Here is a 22,343-nt window from a genome sequence, read left to right on the forward strand (position 1 = left end):
ATCTGGGAGCATGTAAAAAGCTAAGTGAAGAAGGGCAGTGGTATTCTGAATTCATGTACTCAGCACAGAATGATTTTCCACTCTGAATCTACCAGGTAAGAGAATCATCTAGCATCAACATGGTAGCTTGGAACTGTGGGTAGACAAGGCAATGAGGAACATTGAGAATTGCACTAGAATAGCTTCACTGAAATTTTAAAGAAAGAAAAAATGATATGGCAAAGCTTGATAGTTTTTCCTATAAAGCTTCTCATAGTTAATACCAGTTCTTATAGCTCAGACTAGTTCTGTAGTTGATACTATAGAGACAGCCCTCTGATCATTTATCATATTTACAGTAACTTATTAGCACTATATTTGATGTGTTAGAGATTAATAGCATAAGAACCATGTAAACATATAGTTCTATCTTCAGGGCTAATACAATTTCTCTCATCAGTCTGTAAATGTCAGCAGTGAGTCTCTCACACTCGCAGACACTGGCATCCAAATGTCTTCACTGCCTATACTTTTCCCAGACATAGTATCCCAACTCCAAACCATAAACCATCAAATTCTGTGGTTAACAGTAATATATAAATAACCAAAGAAAAACTCAAAATCCACAGAGAAAGACACTGGCAATTGAAAGAAATGCTTCAGTGCCTAAAGACAGAGAGAAAGAAAGAGAAAAAGAGAGAGAAGGGGAGGGAGGGTGGGAGGGAGGGAAGGAAAGGAAAGAGAAAGGGAAAGGAAAGAAGGGAGAGGGGAAGGAGAAAGAAAGAAAAGAAAGAAAGGAAGGAAGAAAGGAAGAAAGGAAGAAAGGAAGGAAGAAGAAAAGAAAGAAAGAAAGAAGAAAGAAAGAAAGAAAGAAAGAAAGAAAGAAAGAAAGAAAGAAAGAAAGAAAGAAAAGAGCAAGCAAGCAAGCAGCAATCCTTTTATTGCCTCTCTGGAAGGCCCCTGCTATGTGAGCTGTAACGAATATTCTGCATATGTCTCCATTTTGTCAAATCTTATTAAAGAGTCCCCTTGCTTTACGTCAATTGAGCTGTCCAGAAATCATTCATCATTTTTAGTGTAAAAAAATCATGTGGTTATTTAAATAATATCATATTAATGTTAAAGTTCAGCTGTCATTTAATGGTATGGCTTAATCAGATGTAACATTTAGGGAAAATAGTTTATTCCAGCTCTGCATGGCTTTCAGGTTGGCAGATTCAAATAAGGATTTATGGGTTTCTAAACCAGTGTATTTCTGTCCCTATTTCTGCTTGATGTACCTCGCCCTTAGTGCAGGACACTGCAGACAGTTATTTCAGAATATAAAGCATCCCCTCATATTGTGTTTGAATAAATTTGCAAATCATTTAGAGAGGGTAAAGCACAAACAACTTCTGCAACCTTTGACTGGGCTTTCTGTGGGAAATCACACTAACACGGTGGCTTCAGAAGCCTGCCGAGGGAAATTACTGTGGTGAAATCTACTTGAGCTTCTCTTTGTAGGCAGACTCAGTCAATCACTGAGTCATCTGCTTTGGGAATGTATCTAGAGAACAAACAAGAATAAAAATCCCCAGGTGGACAGCACCTTGCTACAACTGAACCAAGGAAGCTCTTAGGTCCACCTGTGTTTGTCCATGGGGCAGTAGTTTTTGTTAGGCTGAGATGTTGGTATCACTTCAATACCTAGGCATTTTAATCAACTAGGCATTTAATCAATGCTAACTGAACTGGGGAACAATGCATAGTGGTGATTAAGGGTTTCATTTCTAATTACTCTCCTATATGATGTACAATTTACTTTGGACTTGGGAAAATGCAAAAAACAAAGTTTACCAACCACTTTATTGTTTAGGGGTTTATCTCTAGTAAAACAGGCTCTTCACTGGGCACTGTGGTCCCACACCTGTAATCTAAGCTACTCAGGAGACAGATCTGAGAGAATTGTGGTTCAAAGCCAGCCCAGTCAGGAACAACTATGAGACTTCTCATCTCTAGTAAACTACTCAGAAAAAGCTGGAAGTGGCGCTGTAGCTCAAAGTGGTAGAGTGCTAGCCTTTAGCAAAAAGAAGCTCAGGGACAGCACACAGGCCCTGGGTTCAAGCCCAAGGACAGGCAAAAAACAAACAAACAAAAAACATGCTTTTGAGAAATGAAACTAGGGTTTATGTACCAAAGTCTTCAGTGCTTTGGTTTTTGCATGCTCTGTTAAAATCCTGCCCATTCACATGGTATTTGTTCCTAGCACTGAGAAGGTTTATTTCAAATGGAGAAGCTATGTTCTTTTCTCCTATTCTTACTAAAACCATATAGCTATGGTGTGCACCAACAGGTGCTTCTGGTTTTAAGAAACAATGTAATATGAGACTACACATTCATCTACCCCCTTTTACAAATGGGTAAAAGAATGCATGTCTTTTCTGTGTAGTGTTAAGTATTCATCTGCATACAATATATTTATTTTCATTTGGTAAATTCTGTGTGACTAAGAATAAATGTAATCACAAAGCAAAAGAATTATCTTAAAGCTAATAGACTACTTCTAACTTTTTATCTTCATCATTTCAAAAAAATGAACAGAAATGACTTGCCATAGCCACCCATTTCAATCATTTTACTTATAGTGACTAGTCTTTTGTGAAGACAGGCGAAGCCAGTGTTCCATCTGCTCCAGAGTCTGTATGTGTCCACTTGATCAGCTATGAGTTTGGCCAGAATAAGTAAGCAATAAAATTTATAAGATCCTGATAAGTTTATAAACTGCTAATCATCTACCATTTGTACTTTTTAACCTTTTACTGACTTCAAGTAAGCTAAAAAGTCTATTTCCTTCCTTCTCTCTCTCTACTTTCCTCCCTCCAGTCTTCCTTCTCATTGACCCATCTTTTCTTCTTCAGTTTACTGATCTACTCAGTAAATATTTAATCCCAGGGTAAAGGCCCAGGAATCCTGAAATGCAGCCCCCTTTATTCCTTCCTTCAGAGTACCTAAGTATAGAGAGAATGTGTGCCTAAAATATGCTGAGGGGAAGTTACAAAAGTATCTGATTCTCAAGAAGCTACTAAAATCTTCAACTGTAATTCATCCTTGTTAATCATTTAAAAGGATAGCAAGAATACAACCAACCAATTGAAAATATTATTTAAATAGCTATAAAACCAACTTATTTGGAAAAATTAGGGAAGTGAGAGAGGATTTATAAGATTCTAACACAAGAGAAATATTAAAAGAAACTACAGTTGCAGAAAATATTGACAGAAATGAATCAAAAAAGTTATTTTTCATGTAACTGCATTATATTACCAGAAGGAAAAAAAACAAAGGAGAAAATTGGTCCATTCAAAATTATAATAGTAAAAATGTGACATCAGAATGACTCTGTAGCTGATTTTCTGGAAAGCCATTTTTCTTCTGTCTTGACATAGATGGAGAGCTACCTAGGGACACACCGTTCATTTCCTGACTGTAGACAGACTTTAAATAAAGTGGAATTTGGATAATAATGAAAATGGCTCTGAAACAAATGGCCATTCATATGGTAACTAGGGCTAAAAAATGGATTTTCCATGAGGTACCACAAAACTTGATTATTGTAATTGTTTGAAGTATTATGAGTATCACTGGGAGGCTTAAATGTTTCTCTTTATATGTATGTGTGTGTACACATGTGTGTGTGCAAAATGCACTCACATTTATTCTTTGACTGAAAAGTCTTAATGAGACCAAACAGTGCAGCCATCTGTAAAAATAAAAAGAGGAAGTTTTCAAAATTTTTAGTCAGAAAAAAATCAGAATTCTATTTCCTTTTACCTCTGGAGAAGTAAATTATAGTTCATAATTGATCAGTAAATGTGTGTTTTCCTAGAAACATCAAGATTCCTAGAGATCATAACCAAGGTATAATTTGAGAGTTCCACTGACATAAATTTAGAGACCATATTACAACTTTATACATCAGCTACACTTGTATATGCTCACAAAGGCCTACAGAAAGAAATGGGTCTATAATATTTTCAATTGCTTTCTTGAAAGATGAGGTAAATATCAAATAATTTCTTTTCCCACACTTGCATGTATTTGCCCAACTGTGCCCACACATACAAAATCATACAAAAGTGACTTGACATGAGTATGAGAACTTCTTTATTGTGTGGAGCTGTGGCAAGGTCTTTAGTAACAAACCTGTAATATAAACAAAAATGGGTGTTGTAAATGCATTCGGCCACGTTGCTTTGTTAGGAGGTCAGGCCACACATCTGGAAAACGTAATGTACCAGTAGAACGATTCCTGAGCGTTAGAGGGCCAGAAATGTCAGTACAATGTCTGTGATCTATACAAATGCATCTTTCAATAGACTGATTCTTAAATAACCCATGACTAGAACTGTAGGCTTCTATAAAATGTCACACCCATACACATTTTGCTCAGAAAGCATTTTGTTATATTTTAATTGTTCTAATCACAATGTCTAAAATTCAACAGAGTTTTCAAGACTTGTGAGAAATTGTCCTTGGGAATTTACTAGTAATTTCTGTGTGTTGAAAAGAGTATCTTTTCTTACAGTGACTTGCATTTGTATTTTCAGGGTTTTTTTTTTTTTTCCTCTGTGTATGTCATTCCTGTCTTGACTTGTTTTACTTACTTGTGATGAACATGAACCCTGACTTAGAATTAGTGCAGCAACATCTCCACCTCTTAGCTATTTTTCAGCTTTTAATCAAGTACCTATTCTTTCAAACTAAAATTACTGGGTTTGCTGTAGAGTCTTTGGACTTAGCAGATTTATGATCTGAGCTATATGAATGCATAGAGAGTATTTTTTTAAACCTTAGTCCATTTTATATCGTTTAAATTACTACTGTATACTTGACTCATTGCCTTCATCCTGTGATCCTTCAAGGCCAACATAGGTGATACTTTTACCAAACCAAGGAACAGCTTGGTATGGCTTATTGGTATTATTTTTGTAATAACATTTTCTGCTTCTTAATAATTTTTGTTCGACATAGTGGCATGTGCCTGTAGTTCCAGCTATTTAACAGACTGAATTGGAAGGATTGTTTACACCATTAGTTTGAGACCAGGCTGGGAAACATAGAAGACCATCATCTTTAAAAACAAACAAATTTCACTTTCCTTTCAGATAAAAGCATGCAGAATGTGAAGCTCTCTGTCAGGGATAACTCCACCAGCTGCACTGAGTGAATCCCCAGTCTATGTCTGACCTAGACATACTTCACACATATTATCTGATTTAACCCTTAGCAAGTAAGAGAAGGATGCAGCATCCTCCCCATTTCACTAATGAAGAGGATCATATATAATGAAGTAACCTGTCTGGAATCACATGGATAGGAAGAGCTATAACCTGGTGTATGTGGCCCATTCCTGTAATCCCAGCTACTTGCACGGCAGGAGGATCATGAGTTCAAGACCAGCCCAGGCAAAGTTAACAGTGAGACTTTGTGGAAATGAAAAGGGCTGTGGATGTAGCTCAAGTGTTAGAGCGCTTACCTAGCATCCTCATTGTCTTGGTTCAGTCCTCAGTACCAAATAAACAAACAAACAAACAAAAGGAGCAGAAGTAGGATATGAGCTCAACTTGTTTTGTACATACCACACAAGGTTCCCAAAGGCTAGTTTACAGTTTATAGATCAGAGCAGCTTTTACTGCTCAGTGATGAAATAAGAACCAACTGCTGAGTCATCTTTCTGCTGTTGTATAATTCCATTTCTTCTGTGAAACAATTGTGTACTAAAACCATTTCTTTAAACAAGTCTAAACAGGTAATGGAGCAATAAACATTTTGGATATTCAGCGCTGGTAATCATGCCAGTTTCCACCTCGCCTCCTATGTCACTGATTTGAGAAATCCAGCGTCCATACTGTGCTCTGCCCTTTAATAATCCAACGACTGTTGCCATGTCATGGTTCCTTCTGGCCTGGAAGCACAGTGCCAGGTACTTGATATAGGTTAACTTCTTTCCCCTTCCTGATGACTTGGTAAGGCAGGAATTATCATCCTTGTTTTAAGAAGTCAGGGAACTGTTAGTGGATATGACTGGGCTGTACCTCTAGAGCCTGAAGTTCCCGATGCATTGAACTGTACCCCTTCGGTGGGGCTTCAGGATCCTCACAGTGGTCAGATGACCTTTTAGATTGTTTAGGCAATTGTCCTACAGGCAATGAGCAAACTCTACCAGTTTGGGACAACTCTTTAATTGGGACAGACTGAATGAAGGCTGTGGGCTGTAGCTGCTATGTTCTTGAGGTGTCCTTTAGAGTTGTCTTATTTTTTTTTTTTAGCATTAACTAGAAAACAATAAAAGTCTAACAGTGTACAATAAGAGTCTGTGTACATCCCCCTTACCTACAGTGCTTGGCAAGTATCATGGTTAGGAAATTTTATTTTTATATCTAACTCTCTATTGCCTGGGGCCTTCTCCCCACTGGAGAAAACAGTCCTAGTTTTGTTTAATTATTCAAAATGACATTCTTTGTAAGCATCGAGAGGCATCTGCCCTGTGGATAGGAGAAAAGTGCTAGAGCTACACTGGCTCTGCTGTTACTATTGGAAAGAATCTGGCCTCTCTGTGCCTCAGTCTCCTCAACTGTAGCACAGGGATGACAGATGACCTTCCACATAAATTCTTAATGACAATTAAGAATAATTCTCATAGTAGACATAATTCATAATGAGAATTAAATGAGTTGATACCTAGAAAGTTCACAGAACAGTGTCTGCTGCTTAATAAGGCCTCAATCAGTGTTGGTTATCATCATGATCATCAGTGCTTAAAAAAAAGTAATAAGGGGCTGGGAAGGTGGCTCAGTGGTAGAGCGCTTGCCTCACATGCATGAGGCCCTGGGTTCGATTCCTCAGCACCACATAAGCAGAAAAAGCCAGAAGTGGTACTGTGGCTCAAGTGGTAGAACACTAGCCTTGAGCCAAATAGCTGAGGGACAGTGGACAAGCCCAGAGTTCAGGCCCCACGACTGACCAAAAAAAAGTAATAAAACCCTGGGAGCCATCACCCAAATCGAAGTGTTAATTGATAGTTATGTTAGGTTGATCAACTTTAAATCTTCTCTTCCCATTCCTAGAGTTTCCTAAGAATTTTCAGAAAATTAATAACCATAAAAATTGAATCTTACTCTTTTCTAAAGTCCCACTTTCTATAATTAAAGCCACCATTCTCATTTTGTCCGGGACCATACCCCCCAACCCCCCGAGTTCTCAAAATGGCACTCTGAGCATAACATCCTCCCAGCTCAGGTGTTTCCTCTTTCATTTGGACTCTTTAGGGAGGAGAGTCTACAGGTTGGTGTCTGTGCCTCGTGTTCCCTCTTTTGTCCTTCTAAATATGATTGGCCAATGTATCTTCCAAAGTACAAAACTACTCTGCTTAGGATCCTTCTGTGGTTCCCTATCACCTGCTAATATAAGTGTAAGTTCACTCTCATCTTCCAGGTCCCCAGGTGAACTTCTTACCATGTTGATTGTCACTGCTTCTAGGCAGTCACTAGTTCCCCTACTAAAGTGGACTACTTCGCATTGCCAATGCTAGTTTGATTCTTCCCTAGTTCTGTTGCTTTGCTTTATCTGTTACTCCTACCTGAAATGCTGTCCATTTGCTAACTCATTGTCCAAAATCTTCTGGACTCACGTGACAGAAACTCAGATCAAATTGACTATAAACCAAAAAAGGACATACATTGCTTAATGTCACTAAATAGAATAAGAGTAGAGTGAGTTCAAACATTATGGAATCTAAGAGTTCAAACAGTGTCACCAGGACTGGATCTTGCTCTTTCCATCTGTGATCTCAGATCTCTTGTCTGGGGTTCTGTTCTTTGTCAGTATTTCTCCTTGTGGGAACAAAGTTACAGCAGTCTTTCAGGAACACAAATTGAATATAGCAAGTTTTTTTCCTCCCAGTAGTTCCATCAAAGTCATAGCATGGAGTCATATTGATTCTGATTGGTGCTCTGGTTAGATAAAAATTCCATTAATCAATGATCTGATGCTCTAGACAGGAGACCCTTGCTGGGGATGGACAAAGGCCTGACAATGGCTAAAGCAGAGTTCACTACCTAGTGAACCAGAAAAGGGGAATATGAGGTAGGCAAAATTGACAGATGTTACCTTCCTAATATTCCAATTGAGCTTTCATCTCTGGATTTCAGGTGAAATCTCACTCTCCTCACCAACCCTTCAGCCTCTCAGACACAAATGCCCTTGCTCTAATCCTCTGTAGCAGTTTGTATTTCTCATAAAACACTGATGCCACCTACTTTGCATTGACTTGTAATTGTCTTCTAGACTATTTTCCCCTACCTCATCCCCAAGCAGGATTTTTGTACAGCTCCCTACAGAATCATGCGACCAGCTGAAATAAACCAGAAAGAAAATACAATCAGAAGATAAATAAAGCCAAGTGAAGGAATTCACTTTAGTGCCCATGAAGTATGGACTTTGAACAGATCTTTGTATAGATTCATTGATAGGTTGAAAATTCCCTACTTGAAAGTGAAGCAGGAAAAGCAGTCAGTTTAGAAGATCCACTGTTTTGTTAAATAAAAACTTCAGTTGAGACGCAGCACAGCCCTCATGCTGCCTAACTGTGCCGTGGGTAGAAGCCTTTCATCCAATGGCCACTAGAGGCCTATGATGAATCTGCAGGGTACTCCTGCCCTAAGGGGGAAGGAGCAATTTCTGTGGGAGCATTTCCCTGCAGGCCCAGGAGGTCAAGTTTCTTCTGTTGCTTATAAGCTGCCTGTGGCCAGGCACCTCCTCACACTTCACACAAAGCCATGTAACTCCCATGTTACAGGCCTCATCGCTGAATAATCCTCCACCTCCATCACAAGTAATCTTTGGAAGAATGAGTAAGTATAGTTTCAGAGTTACTATCCAGATCCCTATGGGTATAATGTAGGTGAACCCCAGCAGGTGTTTATCTGTTGCACTTTGGATATACGCAAACATGTTCATTCAAAGGTAAAATATGTATCTTCACAATGAAAGAATTTTTTGTCCATTATTTAGTCACAATAGAAAGACATCTTAATTTTTCTTGACTGCGAGCCACAATTTGACCTAATTCTTGAATTACCCTTCTTTTATGATTTTCCTTTCTTTCCCGGATGCATGCCATTCTGTAATGTGTGACAGGAGCACTTTACCTTCACCATCAATGCCTTCTTTGAAGGCAGCCTTGAGCTGTTAACTCGAAGCAAGGAGCCCAGGGCCTTCCTTATAAACAAGTAATGGAGCCCTCAGCCCCCCTTGTAAATGGTTATTTATTAACATATACCATCACCAAACAACATTTTACAATTCCAGGCCCTGCACTATTACCCCACTGTCTGCTCCATTGTAAGTTGAGGGAGGCCTTTCACATCTGTTTCATTAAATGCCAGAAGCAGTGAACAATGGCTGAACTTTATAAATCGAGGGTTAGGGCTTCTCCCTTTACAAGTCTCCCCCTTCTTCTGCTGCCCCTGCTGCCACCAGCACCACCACCAGCACCACCACCACCAGTACCACCACCATATTTTTTTGTTTGAACGCTCACATTGTAAATTAGCGTATTCACACATCCATTTTAAAAGGCTTGCTGTGTTATGAGATGGACAAAGCGAGCTCAGTAAAGCTCATGCACATGCAGGTGGTCGAGCTAGCTGCTACCCAGATCAAAAGTCAAACAACTGTGAATCTGCTTTTGAAAGTGCAAGTTAGGGAGACAAGGCGAGTCTTATCTGCACAAACAACAACGAGTTATAGATATACATCACAAACTCAGGGGACAAAGCGGGGCTTCATCATCTTGCAGGGTAAGGAAACCAAATGCTGACAGTTTTTAGGGCATCTCTGGAATATGTGGCTTGTTTTCATTTGTTTGGGTTTTTCTCTATAAAATTAGTCTTTTATTATGCGGCAATTGATAATTATTATTTATGCTTTGGTGCTGTTCCTAAAGTAGCTAGGAATGTTTTAAGCCACCTTCAGGGCAGGAAATGGCTCCTTTTCATGGTTGCATTTTATTTTTCAGCAGCATTTAAGGACAGACTCCTATTTATACCACACAAGCAGTTTTGTCTGTTGTAAACAAAGTAAGTGGCTGGGAACTGTGCCTTCCCAGAAATGTTTCCCAGGGAAGCCATAATAAGAAACAACTGTGTATATCTTGAGACTTTGTCATCTAGGTATTAAGAAAGAATTCTGGTGCTTTTATGCCAAAAAAAAGCCCACTGTTTGTTAAAAAACACATTTCATATCCAAAATGAAATTAAAATATTTCTTAAGTTGCAAGCACTGAGGTTATTGTCATTTTTCATAATTATTTCTAACATTTTTGACAAGGTAGAAGGTAATAGGAAAGTAAGAATAACTTTTTCTTAACTCTGATATCCTTTTTAAATCCCACTGCCTTTCTTTTGCAAACTTATGGGGATTTATAACTGTGTTAATGAGGAAAATGCTGGAATGATACATTTGACTAAAACTTTAAGAAGAAAGTTGAAATTAAGAAAGCAGAGCACCCTATTTTTCTGTACAGTTGTTGGTTACCTAGGAGAAAGATACTCTACTTTCTGATAACTTTAATGACATTAGGATGAGGACAAACCTGTAGTCTTAAGTCTCAAACAAGTGAAGGTTTGTGAATCAGGCCCCAAGTGCTTTTATGAAACCATATTTTCTGGGGTAGCTTTATAGAATCTCAGAACCAGTGGCATTTTCTGAAGATATGGAAATGCATTTAAGTATAGGTATTTCTCTGATGATTAAATATCCATTAAATGTCTTTAAAATGTTCAAAACAATCCATGGTCATTTACCCCATAATTGTAGAATGGTATCCATTTTCTAGTTACTTTAGAAGTTTGGCTTCTTTGAAATGTGCTGGTGTTAAAGAAGGACTCCTTTTGAAACTATCAGAGTTCAATATGAAGAAAAAATGTAGGAATGCCTTCCTTAGGAAATAACTTTTTCTGAAAAAAAATGAATCCTTAAAGACAGTCACAAAATTAAAATGTATTTAAGACCGTTTGGTTTATAAAGCACATGCATACAGATTATTTCAGCTGAAATGACCTCCATAAACCTTTGAATTGATGCCATCATTGTCCTTACATTATTGTTTGTCTATTCTCTGTTACTACAGCAACATACTTGATTGAGATGGGGTAACTTAAAAAAAATTGAAGTTTATTTGGCTTCACTTTGGGAAGTCTAAAATTCCTAAGAACATGGTGCCAGCATCTACTCAGCATCTACAGAGGGCCTTCTTTCTGCATCATAATGGTGAGGGTGTCACAGGCAAGTCAGCCATCCTGCTAGCTGTGGCCTCTCTTCTTTTTGTAAAGCCACTGATGCCCCTTTGAGAGCCTCTCTTCATGACTGCCAAGGGCCCTACCTGCAAATAACACTAACATGAATTTGGGGATTCAATTTCTAGCACATGAACTTCTTAGGAACGCTTTCAAACCATAGCAGTTACAGATAATTGAGACCTGAAGAAGGTGAGTCTTGCCCACAGTTGTTCTACCCAAATAAGGAATAAGTTGTAACCAGTACCCTGGTTTTAGCATTAAAATCTTATCAGTATCAGTACCAGCATCTTCCTCAATAGCAAATGTTTTTGTATTTGACTGTGTAAAGGGAACTATATTAGCTATTGGAGATACAGAAACCTCAAAACTGAACTCTCAGATAGTTTAATGTCTAAATTGGGATTCTATGTTTATATAGTTTAGGATATAGTAATAGGTAATAATGCATGCTAGAGCATAACTGAGAGATTGATGTTGTAGGAGATGACAGGAAGAAAAATTCCTGGAGCATAAATGGCAAACTAAACTTCCCAGTGGAGGTGGGTGGATGTCCACCACTGCCCAGTTCTGAACCCACACATGGAACACGCATTTTCATGATACCTTCAAGTTAATGGTCCCAAGCAGCAGAATTTGCTGGCTGGGGGTAGGATTATAAAGACCTTATTTCTATAGCTGTGTTGATGGTACATAGGGAACTCACAACTTAAAACTTATTTGCTTATAAAGTTAACAAGATGCCAGAACTTCAAAGTTAACCTTTATTTTAAATTTAACTTACTGAAAATTTGTTTCAGTTGTGGTAGGACTTAAGATTTTCTGTAAGGAAATAAGAAAGGTTGAAATCACCTAAATCATTCCAATTGTCAGCAATCCTGAAAAGCTTTTCTATATGTTTAAAAAACATTGGGAAAAATGACCACATACCTGGCTAAAATTATCTGAAAAAAAAAAACTTATAAAACAACAGTACTTGTTAACCATACATACTGTAATGTATTATTCACACAAAAACTACCAAAGATGTTAGTAGAGAGCATAGATTGTTTTTTTCTGGTATATTATTTGATGAGTATGTCACTTAAAATACTGGGTTTTTAATGTATTCCAATTAAATCTTTCTCGTCAAATGGTCTTACAGAAATTTAGTTAGTTGAAAACTTGCCCAGCCAATAAAGAAAGACATTCATTTTTCTATTCTGTATACATGATCTAAAGCTCTAGCCTTTATGTCTTTTAATCTGTTTGTTCAAGGCCAAGCTATTTATATGAATAATTTTTAAAGCTTCTGTATAGAGAAAAAAAGAACATTTTATTTATTCACTGGGGTTTTTATGTGCCTTGAAATTGCATAGATAGTTTCAAGCTCATAGATCTGGAGAAGATAAAAGATCTCTTATTTTATAAGGCTTAATGTAAGCTTTTCAAATGTACAGTTTTTCTGATGGCTAAGATTTTTTTAAAAAAACACTATTTCAGTATTACAACTGGAATTTATGTGAGTATCTTCTTTTCCTTTCCTGAATTACATGTTAAATTATACATTTAAGGTAGCTTTTATTGCATTTTACCTTCTGAATTTTAATGGTTTTGTTGTTGGATAAATTAATTTACTAATCCTTACTTTTAGTGTCAGACAACTACTTAATATGACTGAAATACTGAATATTAAATATGAGGGGGAAACATAAATCAACTTTAATAATCTAAGAGTGAAAGACACAACCTGCTTTTAGACCATATTAGTATAAAGATGAAAAATTGCTTACCTCTTCCTCCTTAGGAAATTTGGCTGAACTTGGTAGAATAAGGTGGGGGTGGGGGATGGGGAGAGCAGTTTTGAACTGAAGGGTGACTGGATCCAGACCAGATTCTGGGTGGACATAAGCCTCTGTTAGCTCTGTCATGCCGGGGCCAAGTCACAGCTTTCCCTGGCTGGAGCAGTCCCAAGCTATCACGGCCATCAGACAGGTGGGGAATAAATATTGTAAAATAGTGGGACATTTGAAGAGCAAGCTCCTGATCCCCAGGACTCAATTTGGACAGGCTTCAATTGGAGCAAACAGGTGTTCCTGGGAGGAACTGTCCTCAGATGGCTGGGGGGGTGTACCATTCTCCACACACATAAAAAGTCCCCCTTCCCTCTGCCCGCAGGAAAATTAGAATTAACTACAGCTTTTTCTTTTGAAATGGAAAGAAGAGAAATAAAAATATGGCACCAGGTTTTGGCTCAGTCTGGATTTCTATGGAGCATGTAATCTATGATGAATGATGAGATTTCTTGAAACAGAATCCTTGTAGCTTTCCGCATTGATAGTGCTATAACAATTAGGTGAATGCAAACCATCCTTTTTTTATTTTTACCAAAAGTTGTACCTATAAATATATTATCATCTTTCCTTCTGTCAATCATTTGTTTGTTGACCAAGTATTTCTTGAGTATTGATGATTTCCCAAATGCTGGAATAAGTGCTATGGAAAGAGTGTAACACATAAAAAGGCCTTACCCCAGGGAGTTCAGCCTAAGTTGTTATAAAGTCAGCCTGAGTAGTCTGAGAAGCAGGGCAGAAAGTAGTTGCTTGAATGAAAAGGATATCTTGTCCCTTAATAGCATCTTATTGAAGATACGATTGGCATGTTTTATTTGGGAGCATTATTTTAAAGTGATGTTTTGTCCTATGAAGTATAAAGTAGAAATGATCATATTAATTACCTTTTAAAGTTTTCTTTCTAAGCCCTGTACCTTGAAACAAACTATTCCCTTAATATCTGTATTTCCTCCCATCTTTCATTCATGATTCATGTAATATGTTATATTGCTTTTCTTAATATTGTAACGTTAAGTTTCCATAGGCTGAGCTTGGTGGTACATGCCCATAACCCCATCTTCTTGGGAGTAGAGTAAGAGGACCCACTCTCAAAACCAATTAATTTAAAGTAGAAGAAGGAAGCTAGAACAAAATTATTCATAATCATGGAGGCTAATGTAGTCACTGGTAAAGGTTCAACTTATTTCATTCCAACTTTTTCTTGCTTATTTTATTTATATGCAATACATATGAGACCATATTCTGCTATTTGTGTTAAGATTCTGTTGAAAGTGTTTTCCAGTGCTATCAAAAACTGTAGTTACTGTTTGCCGTGGTTGTACAATATTCCCTTCTGGAATATGTTTTGTATGTTAAACTTCTAGCTTATAGCTATACATTGATGCTGTATATCTTCATAGATTGTTGTGTTCTCACATGGCATCCTTGAAGAGAATAATTGCTTGTTTCATTTATGACTCCCTCATTCTTAATTTCTTAATTTTCTATTATTGTAGTCTGCTTGGATATGTCTTCAAGTGATTTTTTTCAAGAAAAGTATATTATTTAGATATATTCTGATTCATATATAGGAATTGATACTGTTTGTATTTGTGAGACATACATGTGTGCATGCACACATCCATACATAAATCTATGTATATTGGGCAGTATTGGATTTTTAAATCCTACCCTTCTTAGGAATGAATAGGTATCTTCTGGCCATTAGTATTTGTGATTAGCAGAGAAGTTGGGGCTATACCTCAGTGGTAGATCATTTGTGTAGCATGCACAAGGCCCAGGATTAGAACCTCAGCACCCAATAAAACAGATTAGCAAAAGAGTAGACTAGACTATGCTACTCTAGTGAATGGGTTGGTAGATTTCACTTATTTAGTTGTATAAATCATTGCAGATGAACAATCCAGAGTGACTGTAGGCATGAAGTCTTTGACCCATTTACATAGAACACAAGCACTTTAAATCTGCAAATCCAGGGTTTTTTTCTACCATCAGAGTTTTCATCCATCATGTCTTGGATTATTTCTTCAGATTCAAATTTTCTAGTTTCAGGAACAAAAATGATTCTCACATTTTCAGAACTCTTATTTTGTATCTTCCATATTTGGCATTTTTTTAATCTTTTGAGTCTCTTTCTTCATTTTAAATTTAACTCCAACATCGTTGATTCCGCTATTTGGAGCATTGTTTCTGTTCTTTACTGGTGATTGTATGAGTATGAATTCTGCCATGTCATTACTCTTTTGCTGGTTTTTCCGAACCCATTGCTTTATCTCTTACATATTTATCTTCTTTAAGTACCACAGGTTTTTACCTTACAGTTTTCTACCCTTGCTTTATAAAGGCTCTACCTACTTACGTTTTAAATTGAGAATGCCAGTCTTCAAACTCACCACTTGGTTTCCTTACTATGTTCTCAAAATTGTTTGTTTCCTCTGAATCTTTACTATGTTGTTTCCTTTCCCTAGAGTGCTAGTTGTTCTGTACTATAAAACAAGTAGAATACTAGTTCTGTGGGCTCATTTTTTCAACATGCTCATGTTTTGTTTTAAGTTTCTGGTTTGGTTACTTTTCAGTACCTCTGTTTGGATCTGCAAAAGGATGTATTTTACATGATTATCTCAGTCCCAGTTCCCTTTGTCTCCAGACTGTCCTTATTGGAAATGAAGTGAGATTTCTCCCTTCCCCTCCCTTGACTCAAGCAGAAAAATGTTCAGCCCTATGTACACAACTGCCATCTCTACCACTCACCACCACACATAGACACACTAATAATGAAGGCCACAGTTCCCAGCATGCATTGCATCATTGCCATATTTCTCTGTGCCTGCCCAATATCCACTTATTGTTTTACTGTAAACTCTAGTTTCTTACTTAGTATAAAAAGAAATAAGTTGGGGGTGTGAATACAAGAAATAAGTTGGGAGTGAATGAATACAATAGTGCAAATACTTCCTAAATTGTAGCGTGCACACCTGAGGAAGAGATTATTGATTTCTGGTTACCACAGACCTTGTATTTCATGTCTAGTAGAAGATTTTGTGGGAGGTGTAGTTCTTCAATTTCAGCTCAGTTCATTTTTACACTAGTAGAAAATCCTTCCAAACTGATAATTTGTGATATAAATTTTAGTCATGTAAACTTTAATCATTTTTAACATGAATAGTAATGAAATAAATGCTGCATGTATTAAGCACTTGCTAAATAATAAATTTGTAATAATTGGATATATATTTAATAATTGAATAAATAATATATTTAGTCATCATAATTGAGTAAATGCAGCATCAAGAGCCATGCACCATCTTAAACTGGAGATTGTGGGAGATCTTTTATAATTACCTTCAATAAGGGGCCATATAAACCATTTCTGTAGCTCAGCCCTTGGGTCTGTATGCCTGGGTGGTCTTGTTTTAACTGTTGCTATTTAATTATTGATGATTTACTGACACAGGGCATGGAAGCCTTAGGGAAAATGAAATCCCATGTGTAGTTTCTTTAGATAAATCTTCTTTGAGGTTTAAGTGTCTCTCTAAGTAATATAGCTAAGCAGGTTTAGGGGCCATTCCAAATTCTGCTGGCAGAATCAGCACTGCATCTGCATGCATTGATGGAGTCTACTGATGGATCTTGAAGATGGGCAAGTCCACTGTATGTATAGCATGACCTTATACATACCCTCCTGCACAGACCAGGAATCCCAGCACATGTCCTTATTCCTTATTCCCTTCTCTACCACTCTCCTGGAGAAAGCTTAGTCTGCCAACAGAGCTGATTTCCCCCTATTAAGGCTCTTATAATGGGAAGCACTTATTAGGAAAAATGGTAATTCATTCCACAAATATGTGCAAAGTACCTTTTTGCCCCAAGAAACTTATATCCCAATCAAAGAGAGAGAACAAGTCAGGGAAAATGCTATTCTGGAATGATGATTAAAAAAAAAAAAAATCAGCTCCAGAGCTGAGAGATGATTGCTAACTTGGAGCAATCAAGATGTGTTTTATAGACAACATCACTCTATAATGGCCAGTGAAGGATGGAGGACTTGCCCAGAGAGGGTTAGCAGGGACTCCAAGCTGAAGGAACAGCATGACAAAGATAAAAGGTAGTATCTTGCAGGGCACACTGGTGAGTAATTCAGATCAGGGAGTTGGATTTTTACCTTGTGTTTTCAGGTGTTCTCATATTAATAGTAGGATTAATGGGTCACCTCCTAGCACGTGATTGTATCTCCTTCCCTCCTTTCCATCTTTGCCCTCCATCAGGAGGATAAAAGCATACATAGATGACAGTGGCCTGAAAACCTATGCTCTCCTTTTTTTCACCATTGGTACTTTGTGTTAAGCACATACTATATGAGTCCCTGGTTCTCTATAGTTTACATGTTGCCCTTTGATAGATTTCTCTCACAGGCTCTTTCCAGTTGTACCATGTTTCTGTAAGAATTCTGAAAGGTATTACAAGCCGTGTGTACAGACAGAATAGACGTCCGCCGAAAGGTCAGGTTTTTCTCTAGAGGAATAGGATCATCCTGAGCCAATTCCCAGAGGCCTGTTTTCCTGGTCTGTGCACTTCACTATCTCTCCAGATGCCATGGGGTCCCTACTGTAACCTGTTCTCTCAGCTCTGTTGAGTCTCACATCACCCAGTTGCTTGTTGAGCATAGGGTTAATGTATGGAGAAAGGGGAACCAAGGCTAGAGCTGTAAGGATTTTAGGAGGCCCCAAAGCAGAAAGCCTAGATGGACTAGAATCAAAGTTCACTTCACTACATTGATAAAACTGGGCTGGACCAGCTACAGCTTTACTGTGTTTTGTTCTTTTTTATGTTGTTTTTCAGCAACAATTCTGATGGAATAAGACTTGAAAATTTTAAATCAAGCGCTTTGGGGAAACATGTATTAACCCATATGTCTTCTCAATTTGCCACTTAAAAAAAAATCAAAATGAAAATCATCCATCCCTGGCACTGGAGTTTTTCTTTGTCAGCATATACCTGCCTTGTTCACCACATTCTTTGGTTTTTATTCTTTCTATTTGAAAATGGAGATGCAGCCAGCCTGAGAAGGAAGACCTCTCCATTGGTGACATGGGGTACCTAGCAGCAATTCACAATACCTAGGCTTTCAAATCTAGGAGGAGGAAGAAGTACACGTACACACACACACACACATACACACACACACACATACACACACACACACACACACACACACACACACACACACACACACACACACACACACACACACACACACACACACACACACACACACACACACACACACACACACGGGAGAGGGGCAGGTAAGCATTGCATTCTAGCCAGGATCAGTGATCCTTTTCCTTCAGATCTTCCTTCCTTCCTTCCTTTCCTTCCTTTCCTTCCTTTCCTTCCTTTCCTTTCTTTCCTTTCTTTCTTTTTCTCATCAGTCATTGGGCCTGAACTCTGGGCCTGGGCGCTGTCCCTCAGCTCTAAAGCTCAAGCCTAGTGCTCTACCACTTGAGCTACAGCACCATTTCCAGCTTTTTTTGCTTATGTAGTGCTGAGGAATCGAACTCAGGGCCTCATGTATGCAAGGCAAGCACTCCACCACTGAGCCACCTTCCCAAACCATAGGTTTTTATTTCTTACACAAACAGTTTTGTCAAACAAAAGGAAACAGCTTTAACAGGAATGAAAAAAAAGGATATATATATATATATATATATATATATATATATATATATATATATATATATATATAAACGCTATATACCTGCAATTCTCTTTAACCCCTCCCTGCTTTTTTAAGTTTATGATTATATATTGAGATTTTTCTTTATGTGGCTTTGCTTCTAGTATTAACAGAATCTTAAATTCTAGCTCTTTTATTTTTATTTTTTAGCTTCACATTGTAACTTGCACCCCTTCTAACCTCAATTTGATATTGTAGTTTGAAGAATCCTTTTTTAATCCAGTGATTGTAATGATAGTTGTAAAGGCTTAGGAAAACCCAGCAGCCTGTGGTTGGCATTCTTTGTTTTTCAGATTGAAGGGCTGCCTGTCCCATGTCTTAGAGCTCCTCAGCCTAGTATCAAAGACATTGCATGTAGACAGTCGAGTTCAGAGATTTATTTGTCCTGCTCTGTCCTGTTCATTCAGATCATTAGCATATGTTAACTTTACGGTGTTTGAAGATAGCATTGATGAGAGGCTGTGTGCATATAAACAAATTAGGCAATTCAGTATGTGCTAAGAGTGTTGATGATAGGGCCCAGAAATCACCTCTTTTTGCCAAGTATTCTCTAACTAGAAGGCAGTAATGAACTTGGGCTCTGGTGTGAGTCTTCCAGAAGTCAGGAAGGCTTTGTCATGTAATCCGTGTGGTCATTTGTTAACCCAGTGGAATGACTCTGCCATAATCTATATTGTGAAGGAGGTAGGGAGGGGACTAACAGGAGGGACAGATTGGGAAAGAAGATCTGAGGACAAGGTGTGGATGAAGGTGCCCCAGCAGGGGACACTGGACAGCCAGGGGGCAGCATGGGAGCATTTTACATCTGGTAGAAGAGGTGACAGAATGGAAAAAGAGAGATAAGGCAGGTTTAGCCAGTCTTCCTGAGCCCAGCCCGGGGAGGATGATGGATGACCTCTTGTCGTGTTTTGTTTTGCTTTGGGGACAGCTAACATGGAATCTCTCTTCTGAAACCAGAGGTTGAAAACTAGAAGTCCTTGAGCCATCAGCAGCGTGCAGAATTTTCCCTTTGGGATTTGCATAGTATCATTTTGCTTTTTAAATTTATTTACATGAAATAAAATTTGCCCCCCTTTAAGTATACAGTTAGATAACCATATGCAACAGCATACAGTTGTGTACCACATCAAGATATAAAATAATTCCTTCCCTCTAACAAGTTGTGTTGGCTTCATTTGTTCTCAGTTCCCTTCCCCCACCCTGCTCCATGTAATGCCTCATCTGCTTTTACCTCTTCTACAGTTTCACTGCTATATGTAATCTTTCATACAAACTATTCCCACTGACAGTACAACTTCTTAAATCCATCCATATTTGTACATGTATTCATGTTTCATCCCTTTTAGCTTCTGACTAATATTTCAGGATGGAGTGAACTACAATCTCCTACTTACCACCAGTTGATAAACGTATAGGTTGCTTCTAAGTTGAGGCTCTTAGACAAATGATGCTGTTTTGAACATTTGTGTAAGTGCATTTTTGCAGACAAGTTTTCATTGTGTAAATTACTAGGAGTTGGCTTGCTGAGTCATAAAGGAAGAACATGTCTAATTTTATGAAAACACTGGTTGTTTCCAAACTGGCCAACCTATTTTGCATTTCTGTCCCAATGTCTTACTTACTCTGAAAAGTTAATTGTTTTAAATATATATATATATATATATATATGTATTATTGTTACTGTAAAGGTAAACACAGAGGAGCTGTTACATCAGTCAGGAAAAGAGTACATTTGTTTTTGAACAGTGTCACCGCTTCCCTTGCTCTATCCAAGTTTTCCCTCCCATCCCCAACCCACAAGTTGCCTAGTTCATTTTCAACATAGTGAGTACCAATGCTGCACTTGTTCACTCTTTGTCCCTCCATTTCTGTGCCCCCGTTTACCCTCCCCAAAACAGGTAAACTTATAAACAAGAGAAAAGGTCAAGAAAACAAAAACAGCACCTCTTGAAACATTCCAAATAGCTGCCAGCAACGTAGGACTTTTTAAAGGAGCACATAGTCTCCAGTGTCTGTTTGATCCACTTTGCTGGCTTATAATATCTACCTGTCATCTGCAGGTTTGTATCCTCAGCCTCAAAACCCTCTGTACGTCATTGTGTGCAGCAGGGGCATCCTGTTAACAGCAGGGATGGAGACTGGAGAATCTAGACTGGAATCTCAGACTCTTGTTTTTTATTTGCTATCACTTTAAACTTAGTTTCTCCAGCTGTAAAATTCTAGGGATACTTTCTCCAGTGGTTATTGTGAAAATGAGTGTCTAGCAAGGCCTGGCAAATGGCCAAAATATGGAGTGGGTGGGGCCTGTCTTCCTTCCTGGTAGAAGAATGATGGACAGCAACTCTCACTGGAGATTCTGTTGGGGCTAATAGGAAAATGCTCAACCAACAGAAGTCAGCTAAACTTCTAGTCAGAGTTAGTGATACACATCTCCCGTTAAGTGGGCTGATGATGGGCTAAGCCAGGTTCCCCCATCAAGGACACAGTCCCAAGGAGACCCAGCAGTCCCCCCTCCCTGAGATTCAGATAACCTTCCACGTACACTGTCAAAGTGCTAATGATGCTACTTCAAACCAGCCCACATATTTCCAATACCATTTCTAATGTCTTAATTCATCAGTATTAGTTATGCTAATTAAGAGGAGCTAATTAATAAGATAAAGATAACTGCCCCAGGAGGCCTAGCTGGCTCTGGAATATGGCTTTCCATTAGTCTTTTAAACGTTAACTAACCACCTCCCAAGTGTGTATTCCCATTAGGCCACCAGAGTCATAAACTCAGTTCCCTAGGGTGTGGATTAGAAGTAACTCCAGCACACACTCCCTGGAAGAAGTTCTTTATAACTAATTATAGACTTCTGGGGCTCCATCCAGTTTTACCTATGAAAGGTCCTGATCACCATCTTGCCTTTCAGTACTTCATCCTCAAGATCCTCTGAATTCCCCAGACCATTGTGTGTGTCCATTCCTAGGCCTACAGACAAGTGCTTGGCTCTTTCCTGATATATTAGTGCAGGCTGGGGTCCCTTTTAACCTCTATTAATCTTCCAGTCCTTAGTGATTTGAAGAAGACTGTTACAATTTTCTTTTCTTTCGCTAGTTCTGTATAACACTTACATTTTTACTTTTCCTGATATTGCCACACTTTCTTTTGGCGATGCCAGGGGTCCAACCCAGAGCCTCATACATGTGAGCCAAATGCTCTGGCACTGAGCTATACCCTCACTCCACATACTTCCTTTTTAAATTGAAAAATCTTCTTCCACTTTCCCACACAGTATTGTCACTGAAAGCATGGTTTTAATGCACTTCTCTGCATTTGTTTCACACATTAAAATGAATGCATAACTCAGAAACTGAAATACAAATGTTTAAAGTATTAATGAAAAGTGTAAATCAAGAGTAATCATAAAAAGGAAGCAGCTCCCATCCCTCCAGTGGCCTGTGCACAGCACGGTA

At 38.2% G+C, this 22,343-nt stretch overlaps 1 protein-coding gene across 4 annotated transcripts in view; it reads left to right on the plus strand.

Moving 5' to 3' along the window:
- Positions 1-22,343, plus strand: part of Vti1a (vesicle transport through interaction with t-SNAREs 1A) — a 329,910-nt gene that overhangs the window by 196,721 nt on the left and 110,846 nt on the right. The gene's annotated exons all lie outside the window — the stretch shown is intronic.

This window comes from Dipodomys merriami, unplaced genomic scaffold (assembly GCF_024711535.1).
Source record: "Dipodomys merriami isolate MVZ:Mamm:240054 unplaced genomic scaffold, mDipMer1.0.p SCAF_35, whole genome shotgun sequence".
Lineage (NCBI taxonomy): Eukaryota > Metazoa > Chordata > Mammalia > Rodentia > Heteromyidae > Dipodomys > Dipodomys merriami.